We start from the raw sequence: 12,340 nt of genomic DNA, 5'->3' as shown, positions 1-12,340 counted from the left end.
TCAGCGGCTGATTCCAGGAAGCCTGGGGCAGAGCAACTCTGCCTCGGGCTTCCTGTAGTCAGCTGCTGCTCAGTTTCAGCAGCGGCTGACTTGGGGACGCCTGGGGCAGAGCAGCTGGGGTGCTGCTGGGTTGCTCCAGTAGCACGGCACCTCGGCGCTACTGGAGCAACCCAGCAGCACCCCAGCTGCTCTGCCCCAGGCGTCCTGATTCAGCCGCTACTGAAACTGACCAGCAGCGGCTGAATCAGAACGCCTGGGGCAGAGCAGCTGGGGTGCTGCCGGGTTGGTCCAGAGCGGTGCTGCGGGACCAACCCGGCAGCCCCCAGCTGCTCTACCCCAAGGGTAGGCAAGAAAAGCCTGGTCTGCTGGGGGGGGGGGGACTAGCTGCACCCCCCCCCCAGCAGACCAGGGAGACGGGGGTGGCGGGACCACCCAAGTCCTCCACGGCTTTGCTCCATCTCCCTGGTCTGCTGACCTGGGAGACGCGGAGCAAAGCCAAAGAGCACGCAGGCAGCGGGACAGTCCAGGCGCGCCGCGGCTGTCCTGCTGCGGGCATGCTCCGAGGCTTTGCTCCCTGTCTCCCTGCAGACCACGGAGATGGAAAGCAAAGCCGTGGAGCATGCCCGCAGCGGGACAGCCCAAGCGCGCCCGGGCTGTCCCGCTGCGGGCGTGCTCCGCGGCTTTGCTCCTGTCCCCCTGGTCTGCTGGGGGGGTCCAGCAAAGCCGCTGGACCCCCCAGCAGACCAGAGACACCAGAGCAAAGCCGCCGCTTTGCTCGTTTGCTCCCGGGCAAACGAGCAAAGCCGCCCAGGCGGTGGCTTTCCTCAGGTGTCCCTGGCCTGCTGGGGGGGTCCAGCGGCTTTGCTGGACCCCCCCCCAGCAGACCAGGGAGACCGGGAGAAGCTTTTCTCGCCCCTGAGGACATGGGTGGCGACGTGCCGCCCGTGAGCTCCAGGGCGAGAAAATTCCTGTTCGTAAGTGCGGATCCGACATAAGTCGGATCCGCGTAAGTCGCGGAATGCCTGTATAACAATGCGAGCGACTACACAGAAATTCCGTTATTTCGAAATAATTTCAAATAACGGACAGTTTTTGAAATCTGTAATCCTCATTCCACATTATAGCTATTTCACTCCACTGCTGCTATTTTGAAATAGCTCCTCCCCAGGCCATTCAAAGTAATTATTCCCCAGTGCCTCCTGGGACTCTAATTCGAGGTATTACGTCCATGTTAGAGAAGCTTGCCTTGGACTAATTTTCAGGCTTCCCTGTTGTGTAGACATTGCTATTTCGAATTTTTTTTCCAAAATAGCTTATTTCGAAATAAGTATGCCGTGTAGACGTACCGTAGGGGATCTTGGGCCAGTTTCTTGAGGCAAAAAATCTGTCCTTGATTTTCTGAGCCTCTGAGCCACACAGAGAGGAAAAAAGGGTAGTCAAGCAGCAGAGTCCTGAGTCATTCTGTCTTCTCAGGGCAGAATGAATCAGGGCAGCCTGAGACAGCAGCATACTCAACAATGCTTCTTACTAAAGACAGGACTATGCAGCACTTTAAAGACTAACAAGATGGTTTATTAGGTGGTGAGCTTTTGTGGGCCAGTGGGTCTGGCCCACGAAAGCTCATCACCTAATAAACCATCTTGTTAGTCTTTAAAGTGCTGCATAGTCCTGTCTTTTGTTTCAGCAAGACCAGACTAACAGGACTACATCTCTATTACTATCTTACTAAAGAAGCATTCATCTGAAGCTTTCCTCTGAAGAAGTGGGTTATATCCATGAAAGCTCATGATACCATCTACATGTTTTGTTAGTCTCTAAGGTGCTGCAAGACTATTTGCTGTTTTTAAAATTTTTCCAGTTACAGACTAACTCGGCTACCTCTCAGAATGGTTCTTAACTGTTGTGAAGGTGTAACATGAGGCTTAATTCTTTAAAGGTTGCAAAGTACTTTGAGATTCTCAGATAGAGGCTACTATACAAGTGCCAACTATGGTAATTATGCTATGATTTTAGTCCCAACAAAGAATCCTAAGATTTGTCACCCAAGAACAAAACTAAAGATATTATCAGTGACAGGCAATTAAAATGTTCAGAAAGGAACCCTCATCTACACTCAAAAAATAAAATTTCCTTTCCATAGCACAATCCTTGTACTTATCTCTCTCTTCCTCATTAATCCATTTTCACCTACTTGGCACTGATACTTGCAGAGAGAATGGGAGGGAGGGAAGGAAGGAGGGACACACACACTTTACTTTTCTTCCTTCTGTTCATCTTGACCTTTCTGATTTGGATCAGCATTTATGCTTGCCCACCTGTCTGGAAAATCTTCCCCGCAATGTGCCCTTCAAGATGAAAAACAGTTTGATAACGCATAGTGACAAACCTTGCAGAGAGAGAGAGTGCACAAGAGAGAGAAAGCGCTAAGGGAAATCGCTTCCAACCAGGATCTGCTGCTGCACAGCTAATCAGGCAGGTATTCAGTTGTTCACTCCTGCAGACTTGCTTAGCATAGAAATAGGCTGTCTGCCCAGGAAGATGAGGTAATGTCTAGGTTTAATGCCAATCTCTCTAACTGGCAGGACACATTGGGTAAATATTTCTCCTGCAGGAGACCACATTAATTTGATTCTGCTACCGGTTTTATTATTGTTATTATTTTCATCCACATGAATACATAGGAGACATACCTGTTATGTCTGAGGATGTGGGAGGCAGGAAGATTTCTCATCCCATATAATGGGGTCAGGTAGACCTCTGAAAATTTCCTTCTGCATGATAATTGCAATATTGGCCTCCCCCTTCAATCTCTCCCCTTTACTCAGCAGAGAATCCCCAACAATATTTTTCTCCTTCTTCCATCATTATAGGGTAGGGCTCCTTTAACCCTATTTGTCATCTTCCCTACCCCAGCGCTATAGTAATGGGCAGTCACTACCTTTCCACCATTTCATGTATTTAATCCCCCCATACTCATTACTGCAACACTGGGAAATGCTTTTCACCTCATTATGGCAGCACTGGGGGACCTCCACAATTTCTTCCCATGCATGCATGGACAGACACACAAACACAGACACACAACCAGCCTGCTCTACCCTTCTGCCCCAAAACAAAAGACCCAGAGCAAGAGATCTTGCTTCAGATAGCACTGTAGCAAGAAGGAAAAAAAGAAATGGGAGACAGATTTCCTGCCTAAACAGCTTCAGGAATACTGCGGGGGCTACAAAATTAAGGAGATGTTTTAAGGAAGTCATTAGCCTTAGAGACTGTAGATAATATGAGGAGACAAATTAAATAAGTATCAGGAATATTAGAGTCTGAATTCTCCTAAGACAGAACTGGCTCATAAGTGTCAAATCTACTCTCTGAGGGTATGTCTACACTACCACCCTAGTTCGAACTAGGGTGGTAATGTAGGCAACCGGAGTTGCAAATGAAGCCCGGGATTTGCATAAAGCCGGGCGCCGCCATTTTTAAATGTCTGCTAGTGCGGACTCCGTGCCGCGCGGCTACATGCGGCACGGACTAGGTAGTTCGGACTAGGGTTCCTAGTCCGAACTACCGTTACTCCTCGTTTCACCTCGTTACTCCACCGTTTCACGAGGAGTAACGGTAGTTCGGACTAGGAAGCCATGGCCGGAGTTTCCTAGATCAGGGGCTGGGACGAAGGACAGGGCTCTGAAGCTGGGTCTCCATGGCTGGGACCAGAGCTCCACAGCCAGGGCTCAGTGGTGAGTGCTGCCTAGCCACCTGTGGGGAAGCTCCCTAGCTGCCACCAGATCTCTGTAGCCAGGGCCAGGAGCTCTGCAGCCAGTGCTGGGAGCTCCACACTCACTGCCAGCCCCACTACTGCTGGGTTGGAGCTCCCCAGCCACAGGACTAGAACTCCCCAATGTACCGCCCACCCCACCCAACACAGAGCTCCTAGCTGAGTCATCGGACTCCTTGCCACACTTCCAACCCTGCCACTAGACCTCCCTGTTCCTGGGCTCTATGGTCTAGGAACATCCATGGTTCCAGTTTAGGGAGGTTCAACCTCTACCAGTGAAATGGGACTAATATACATTTGGCTAATCTCCCAGGAGTGCTGTGAGTTAATGTTCACAAAGTGCTCTGAAGACAAAAAGTGTATTACAGTGATTGCGGGGAGCGAAATCTTTAAAAAAAAAAATTTAAATGGCTGCTGAATTTACAATTATCAATATGTATATTAGGGATATAAAATCTGGTTTAATTGGTTAACTACTCAAACATTATACTTAACCGGTTAACTGTTTAAACTGGGGGGAGGCCTGCTCCTAGCCCTACTGGGCTGGAACACCCCTCTCCTCCTCCACCTTCGTAGACAAGGGTTGCTCTGGCCGACCACTCACAGGAGCACCTGCCTGTAGCACACTGCCCACATGGGGCACACCACAGACAGGGGCTGCTCTGGTTTGAGTATTCCCTGCCTATGGCATGTGGGGGGGCAGGTACACTATGGACAGGGGCTGCACCAGTCCCTACTGGCTAACTAGAACCAGTAAGCCTCACCGATTAAGGGTGAGGCTTAAAGGTTAACCATTCACATCCCTAATCTATATCTAGGTCTATAGATTAGGGATGTCAATGTGTAGTCAACTAAATGATTAACCGATAAGCTTGGGTTTCTCGGTGAATCTTCTCAACAACATGCACTCCCCACTTCATGCTTCTGTTTCAGGGCAGCACGGTATGGGGAAAGTCGGTGCCCATTAGGAGCTGGCTTTAAGCAGGCTCACCACAAGCACCGGATCCACCTGCCTCCCTTTTCCCCCCCACTACTGCTGATAGAAGCAGCAGCACAGATGACGAGGGGAGGAGCCAATATATGTGGGAAGCCAGCTGTCAAGCAGGCTCCCCACACGCAGGACCTATCAGGGGGGAGGAGGGAAGGGTGGGGGGAGCACAGAGGAGGGCCATTTAGCCCAGGCCTCAGGAGAAAAAAGGGCCTCAAATTTTGACATTTTTTAACCAAGTCATTTCCATTTATTATACACCTTTCAGGTATAACAGAGATAACAAAAGAAGCTATATATACCTGCAAAAAATTGACTGAAATCATTGTGGGGCCTCAGGCGTTCGCCAATTTTTGGTCATATCCAAATTTTCATCTTCATGACTGGAGACTGGAGTAGCTTCTGTGATTAGTGATTCTGTGTTATGAAATGCTGTTTACAGTCTTTGCATAGTTTAGACGTTTTGAAAGTCATAATTAATTCTATTACTGTAAAGTGTCTTTGCTTGGTCTGAGGGTGAGTTTATTCTTTAATTAGATGTTTATCTCTGCATAGGAGATTTTTGTATTCCTGTCTTTTCTTATGTCTCTTCATATACAATAACCATTTCAGGCTCAGCTGTGAGTTACCTCTGTCCAGTTTTAGATTCACCTTCAAAGGCTTTTTTGTGATGATAAACTTTTAACTCTAGTTGTTTAATAAACTTTATATCTAATCTGGCAATCACCCCACAATCATATTCATAATAACGCACCAGTTATTAGAGGAATTTAATAATGGGAATATGTTAGCAGGTGAAATTTCAAGACTCTGAAATAAGGCTATAAGGGCTGCAGTAAATAAACTATTATTATTATATAATCATTGCGAAGTATATACAATTAACATTTTGTATAACCGACGGCCTTTAGTGAATTAATTTATTGTGTGTTATTGTGTTTTAAAAGAACCCCTCTACAAAAATGAAACGGAGATTTGAATGTGGTGCAAGTAAGAGTTGGGGAAAGCAGTAGTTAAGAATTTAAAGCCAATAACATCATTTCTTGTAGAAAAGACACCTCAGCCATTAAACAGCGACCATACTGACAGTTTCAAAGGGGTAGCTGAGGTAGTCTGTAATATGAAAAACTTAAAAAACAATAAATAGTCTAGTAGCACCTTAAAGATTAACAAAATATGTAGATGGTATCATAAGCAAAACCCACTTCTTCAGATGACAGGAATACTCCTACTATTAGACTATTTGTTGTTTTTTAAGTTCATACTGACAGTGACACTTCTAGTTCTGATGATGAAAACTTTGTGCCCACAAATGACATTTCAATGCCACTCCCTTAAAATGAGGAGGTCATTCTCAAGACAGAAATGCCAACAGTAGCAATAGATGCAGTATCTATATTTGATTTAGAGACTATGCAGGCAGAAAATGAGGACTTCGGAGATGCTGCACAACAAAAGCAAGAACTTATGACTAACACAGGACACAGTGTAACAACAATGGCATCAGAACCCGATACCAGACTTCTTGATAAGAACAATGTTACTCAAAAAACTTTGAGTCATTTCTCAAAGTTAGTTTTTTACAGATTCCAAGTAATATACCGAAAGATGCTGAACATCATGCTTTTTCCCCTGACAAAAACTCTTCCAAATGGACTTGCTCTGCCGGAGCATGGAAAATCAGGCTCTATACCGTATACCCTATTTCATTTTTAACCCTAATAATTCAAATGCATCAGTACTGTCTGATCCATCTGGTTGGAGAATCAGTAGAGGTTGGAGGAAGTTGAAAGACCAAATACCTGCACTGGATCCAATATGGCTGGGAAGTACAACGGAGCACAAGCAGTCCTTCTTGAGCAAAATCCAAACTGTATTTTCTTCAGTTATGACAACCACACACTAAATCTTGTCGGCGTTGATTGTGCTGAATCATGCAAGGAAGCAGTCGCATACTTTGGAATAATCCAGCAATTGTACAACCTCCTCAGTAGCAGTCCTTGAAAGTAGGAAATTCTGAAGCAGCATCTGCTTGTTTCCCTTCATGGCATGCTGACAACAAGATGGTCAGCACAAACTGATGGCATTAAACAAGCTGCACAGCATTTGGACTCTGTAAGAAAGGCTTGAATCTCTTACTCTCACAGCACAGGCTCGCACTGAGTTTAAATCAGTTCAGAAGTATACATCCAAATTGGAATGCATTTTAATGTCATCCATGTGGGTGAAGCTGCTAAAAATGATCCATGACATTAATATTGTAAACGAAGCACACAATGCTACATTAGATATTGAGAGGGATAACACTGACCAACTTCTTAAAAATATTCATAAGATTCGTGATCTATGAGATACAATCCTTTCTCTTTCTGAGTCCAAATCAGGAGCACGGGGTCTTGACATTTCATCTGAGTTTTCCACCAATCGCAGCCTAACATCTCAATCTGATGCAGAAAAGCACTATATAGTCAATGTAGTTTTTTGTTATTATTGACTCCATTGAATCTGGTCTTACACATCAATTTGAGTCGCTGAGACAAATCTGTTTCCTTTTTGGATTCCTTTGGGAGATCAGAAAACTAAGTGATGAAGATCTATATTCAGTGGCTGACAGTTTCAACAAAGGTACAACAATGAAATTTCAAGAGATCTCTGTGAGGAGATTGTCTTTCTGAAATGTATACATTCTATCAATTTTAAATTGGACTACAAGCAAAAAAGAACTGCTTCAAGAAATATTCGATCTCGGCCTATCGACTGTATTGCCAGATATTACAATTAGGAATTTTTGTCAGTCTCCCTGCATCAGTGGCTTCAGGAGAATGCACATTCAATGTGTTAATACAAGTAAAGAACTATCAGGCTACGTCTACACTGGCCCCTTTTTCGAAAGGGGCATGCTAATTTTCAACTTCAGAATAGGGAAATCCGCGGGGGATTTAAATATCCCCTGCGGGATTTAAATAAAGATGTCCGCCGCTTTTTTCCGGCTTGGGGAAAAGCCGGAAAAAAACATCTAGACTGGCCCGATCCTTCGGAGTAGGAATAAGAGATCCTCCGGAATAGGGCTTTATTCCGGAGGATCGGGCCAGTCTAGACGCTTTTTTCCGGCTTTTCCCTAAGCCGGAAAAAAGCAGCGGACATCTTTATTTAAATCCCACGGGGGATATTTAAATCCCCCGCGGATTTCCCTATTCTGAAGTTGAAAATTAGCATGCCCCTTTCGAAAAAGGGGCCAGTGTAAACGTAGCCTCATTGTTCTACAATGGCACAAGAGTATTTGAATGGGCTTGCAATGCTTAACATTAATGGTGATGGTGCACGTAAATTAGATTTTTCAATTATAAATGAGTTTGCACACAACAAAGCCAGAAAAGCATTCCTAAAATGAAGAGTTTGGCTTGCAGTGGAAACTCGCAATTAAAGTTATATTTTCAATATACATGCTATTGATATAATGATCTAATTGTTAGTAAATAAATGTCTCAAGTGTTCATTTTCATATATTCTTTTGGTTTCAGTATGGCCCTGTGCATGAGAAGTTAGCTACATCGGGGGCTAAATGACTGGTCTTTTCTAATTAAGTAAGTTTTATTATTATCAGGAGTATCAGTATGTACAGGCAGTCCCCAGGTTATGTACAAGATAGGGACTGTAGGTTTGTTCTTAAGTTGAATCTGTATGTACGTAGGAACTGGCGTCAGCCGCTGCTGAAACTGATCAGTTTCAACCGCGGCTGAATCTGGATGCCAGTTCTGACTTACATACAGATTCAACTTAAGAAACCCAGGCGTCCCCAAGTCAGCTGCTGCTGAAACTGATCAGCGGCTGATTCCAGGAAGCCCGGGGCAGAGCAACTCTGCCTCGGGCTTCCTGTAGTCAGCCACTGGTCAGTTTCAGCAGCAGCTGACTTGGGGACGCCTGGGGCAGAGCAGCTGGGGTGCTTCTGGGTTGCTCCAGTAGCGCGGCTCCTCGGCGCTACTGGAGCAACCCAGCAGCACCCCAGCTGCTCTGCCCCAGGCGTCCTGATTCAGCCGCTGCTGGTCAGTTTCAGCAGCGGCTGAATCAGGACGCCTGGGGCAGAGCAGCTGGGGTGCTGCCGGGTTGGTCCGGAGCGGCGCTGCGGGACCAACCCGGCAACCCCCAGCTGCTCTACCCCAGGGGTAGGCAAGAAAAGCCTGGTCTGCTGGGGGGGGGGGGCACTAGCTGCACCCCCCCCCAGCAGACCAGGGAGATAGGGGTGGCGGGACCACCCAAGTCCTCCACGGCTTTGCTCCGTCTCCCTGGTCTGCGGAGCACGCGGGCACTACGGAGCACGCGGGCAGCAGGACAGTCCAGGCACGCCGCGGCTGTCCCACTGCTGGCGTGCTCCAAGGCTTTGCTCCCCATCTCCCTGGTCTGCTGGTCAGACCAGGGAGACGGGGAGCAAAGCCTTGGAGCACGCCCGCAGCGGGACAGCCCAAGCGCGCCCGGGCTGTCCCGCTGCCCGCGTGCTCCACGGCTTTGCTCCTGTCCCCCTGGTCTGCTGGGGGGGTCCAGCAAATCCGCTGGACCCCCCCAGCAGACCAGGGACACCAGAGCAAAGCCGCTTTGCTGGACCCCCCGAGCAGAGCAGGGAGACTGGGAGAAGCTTTTCTCGCCCCGGAGGACACGGGTGGTGACCTGCCGCCCGTGAGCTCCGGGGCGAGAAAAGCCCCGTTCGTAAGTGCGGATCCGTGTAAGTCGGGGACTGCCTGTAGTTGCATACTGCCTGGCTGGTAGACATGATCTCACTGCGTGAGCATGTCTACCAGCCAGGCAGTACGCAACTACTCAGTGGGGGGTGGGTAGGGGCGGGATGGAATCCCAGGGGCTGGACTTGCCCATGTGCCCCACCAGGAGTGTGCACAGGACAGGCAGCACCCCGGGATCTACGTGTGCCCGGGCCAGCCCAGCTCTCTGCCAGCCGGTTCCCTCCCAGCCAGCCTCGCTCCCCCCTGCCCCTCCTGGCCAGCCCTGCTTCCCGCTGGCCGGTCCCGCCTCCTTCCCCCTCCTCCCAGCACTATTCTCCCCGACCCCCTCCCAGCCAGCCCCGCTCCCCGCCAGCCAGTCGTCCCCCCCCGATCTCCCCCAGCCAGCCCTGCTCCCCCCAACTCCCTCCCAGCCCCCCCAGCCAGCTCTGCTCCCCCCTCCTGGCCAACCCTGCTTCCCACTGGTCACCCCCCATGATCTCCCCCACTCCCTTCCACCCCCTTTCGGCCAGCCCCGCTCCCCTCCTGGTCTGTCTCCCCCATTGTGAGATCACACGTGTCCAGTATTTTTTTGAAAACCATCTGGTAACCCTACTTCAGGCAGACAAATGTCCTGCAGCTCTAGGCTGTCCAGATAACCTAGCCATATCAGTATGCACAATATGCAGCTATGTAGGGTACAACAAACTCAGGGCACTAAATTCCCCCAAAAGTTATAATGCCTTAGGCAGCTACATGCTGCATATGCAGTGCTGCAGGCTCTGGCACCCAACCCCATCCCTCAGCCAGCCCTCCCCGGAATGGACTGTGCCCAGCAGGGCCATCCCTAAGGGCATGCGGGCCCTAGAATCTCAAGCCCTATCCCCCAGGACTCATAGAAGTCAGTAAGTTCTAAGCTGGTACCCTGTGACCTGCTAGCGGTCGCCAGAACTAGAAGCTGAACTCTAGCAGAGGACTCCTGTCCTGGGGTTGGACTGCAGAATTCTGAGGGCTCTGATCAGGATTCTGCTTGTATTTAAATTGAGCACAGGACCAGGAAGGTATTTATGCAGCTGCCTGCCTCCTGACACCTGACTCTTAGTTTGCCCTCTGGCCTGTCTTGGACTCTGATCTCCTGGTAACCTGACCTTGACTGCCTCCTGACACTTGACTCTCAGTCTGCCCTCTGGAATATCTCAGTCTCTGACCAGGCCTAGCTCCTGACTCCTGATCTGACCACTAGATCAAACTGTCTATGTCCCACATACAAATTGGAACACGAAGAAAGGAGCCCATTAGCCCAGACTTTGGAATGGGCAAGAGCAGAAACTCTATGAATAGGTGTGAAAGAATACACCCCTGCTTATAAGATATCATTTCAAAACTCATAATTTGCTGGTCAGTATTGTCCTGATAAAATATATGTGGCAACACTGCACGTGAACTTATATGATTACTCTGTATGGTATTAATTAACACATGTTCCAAAGAGTATTCCCTATAAGTCAGTGGGGAGCCACCCAGCAGAGAATCAGGTGCCAACCAGATGATTAGTAGACAGCAGGTGTCTTTACTTGTGGTGCACATATGTACATGCCTTGGTGCACATGACAAAATTTATTCTGCACCTGGATGGAAAAAATGAAAGGGAACACTGGTCCCAAACTCCAAAGCCCTGTCCAACCAGAAGTGGCAAACTGGTCTGTTGTATGAAAAAAAAAAGAGTATGTGCTTACCTTAATTTGCATTTAAGCAGTAAAGAGAATGACATCAAGCAGGGAGTGAAAAAGGTGAAAAAACCCAGCAGGGAATATCTTTCTACATAGAATCTGTCTCCTGGATCTCAGCTAGAAATGTTTTTCAAGAGGAGGACCAAAATTATAAAAAGGAGAGACAAACATCCACAGGGAACTCCCTCCCAATCCCTGCTCCTTACATTCATTGATCTTGAAGAGACAAAAGATGCACCTATTGAACTTTCTGGGAGGTGTCTTGACAGTCATTAATACTGCTGAAAATATGTGGTAAAAAAAACTTTGCTTTGAATCTAAAGTAGCTGGTTAAGTTAGGCATCAGTAAACATTTTACCTTCACTTTCCTAGTCACCAATTCTGACTTTTATGCCTCGTTACTTGTGCTCACTTAAAATCTACCTCTTTGTAATTAACACATTACTTTTATTGTTTTGCCTAATCCAGTGTGCTCAAGTTGAAGCATCTGTGTAACTCCATGTGGGGTAACAAGTTGTGCATCCTTACAGCAATAATGGACTCAGTACATTTGAACTGGCCAGAAGATGGCTGGAGAGTACAGATACATACTTCTGAGGGAAAATCAGGGAGTGGAAGTGTGTTGGGGGTCACCACAGGATAGTCTTTAAGGTTGGTAAAAGCAGAGAAGTGGCACACTGTCTGCAGCGCATAGAAAGTTGGGTTTGACTTATATGCTGGAAGGTGTTTATAAGCAGTCTAGGCTGGTGGTCACAGCAGCAAGGCATTGTAAAGGGCACTCCAGGTTACAAGGCAGGGGTTACACAGCTATTCATTAGTCTGGACTGTACCCTGGTATGTCACAAGAGGCAAGGAAAAATCTCCCCTATTGTGAAAAAACAGAGGCTACGATGAAGCCACTGTGTTCAGAGTTATTTGCCACCATAAAGGCTCACCAAAAGGGTTTTGTTTTACCTATCAATATTTGATTACTAGGTCAATATCATCAGCAATTAAAACCAAGATTACAGTATATTGCTTCACATACGGGGGCTTGGCAGGTAAAAATGAAATTGAACTCAGGTTGCCTACAAAAGATGAGGAAATTGTTTTTCCAATATATTGTAGTAATTTTTGTATCTATTAATAGGCTAGAACTGCC

At 47.5% G+C, this 12,340-nt stretch overlaps 1 protein-coding gene across 2 annotated transcripts in view; it reads right to left on the bottom strand.

Annotated features, from left to right (window-relative positions):
* The window catches only part of LDLRAD4 (low density lipoprotein receptor class A domain containing 4), a 439,588-nt gene that overhangs the window by 131,432 nt on the left and 295,816 nt on the right, over positions 1 to 12,340 (bottom strand). The gene's annotated exons all lie outside the window — the stretch shown is intronic.

The sequence above is a fragment of the Pelodiscus sinensis genome, chromosome 2 (assembly GCF_049634645.1).
Source record: "Pelodiscus sinensis isolate JC-2024 chromosome 2, ASM4963464v1, whole genome shotgun sequence".
NCBI lineage: Eukaryota > Metazoa > Chordata > Testudines > Trionychidae > Pelodiscus > Pelodiscus sinensis.
This window is presented reverse-complemented; position numbering and strand designations above follow the sequence as displayed.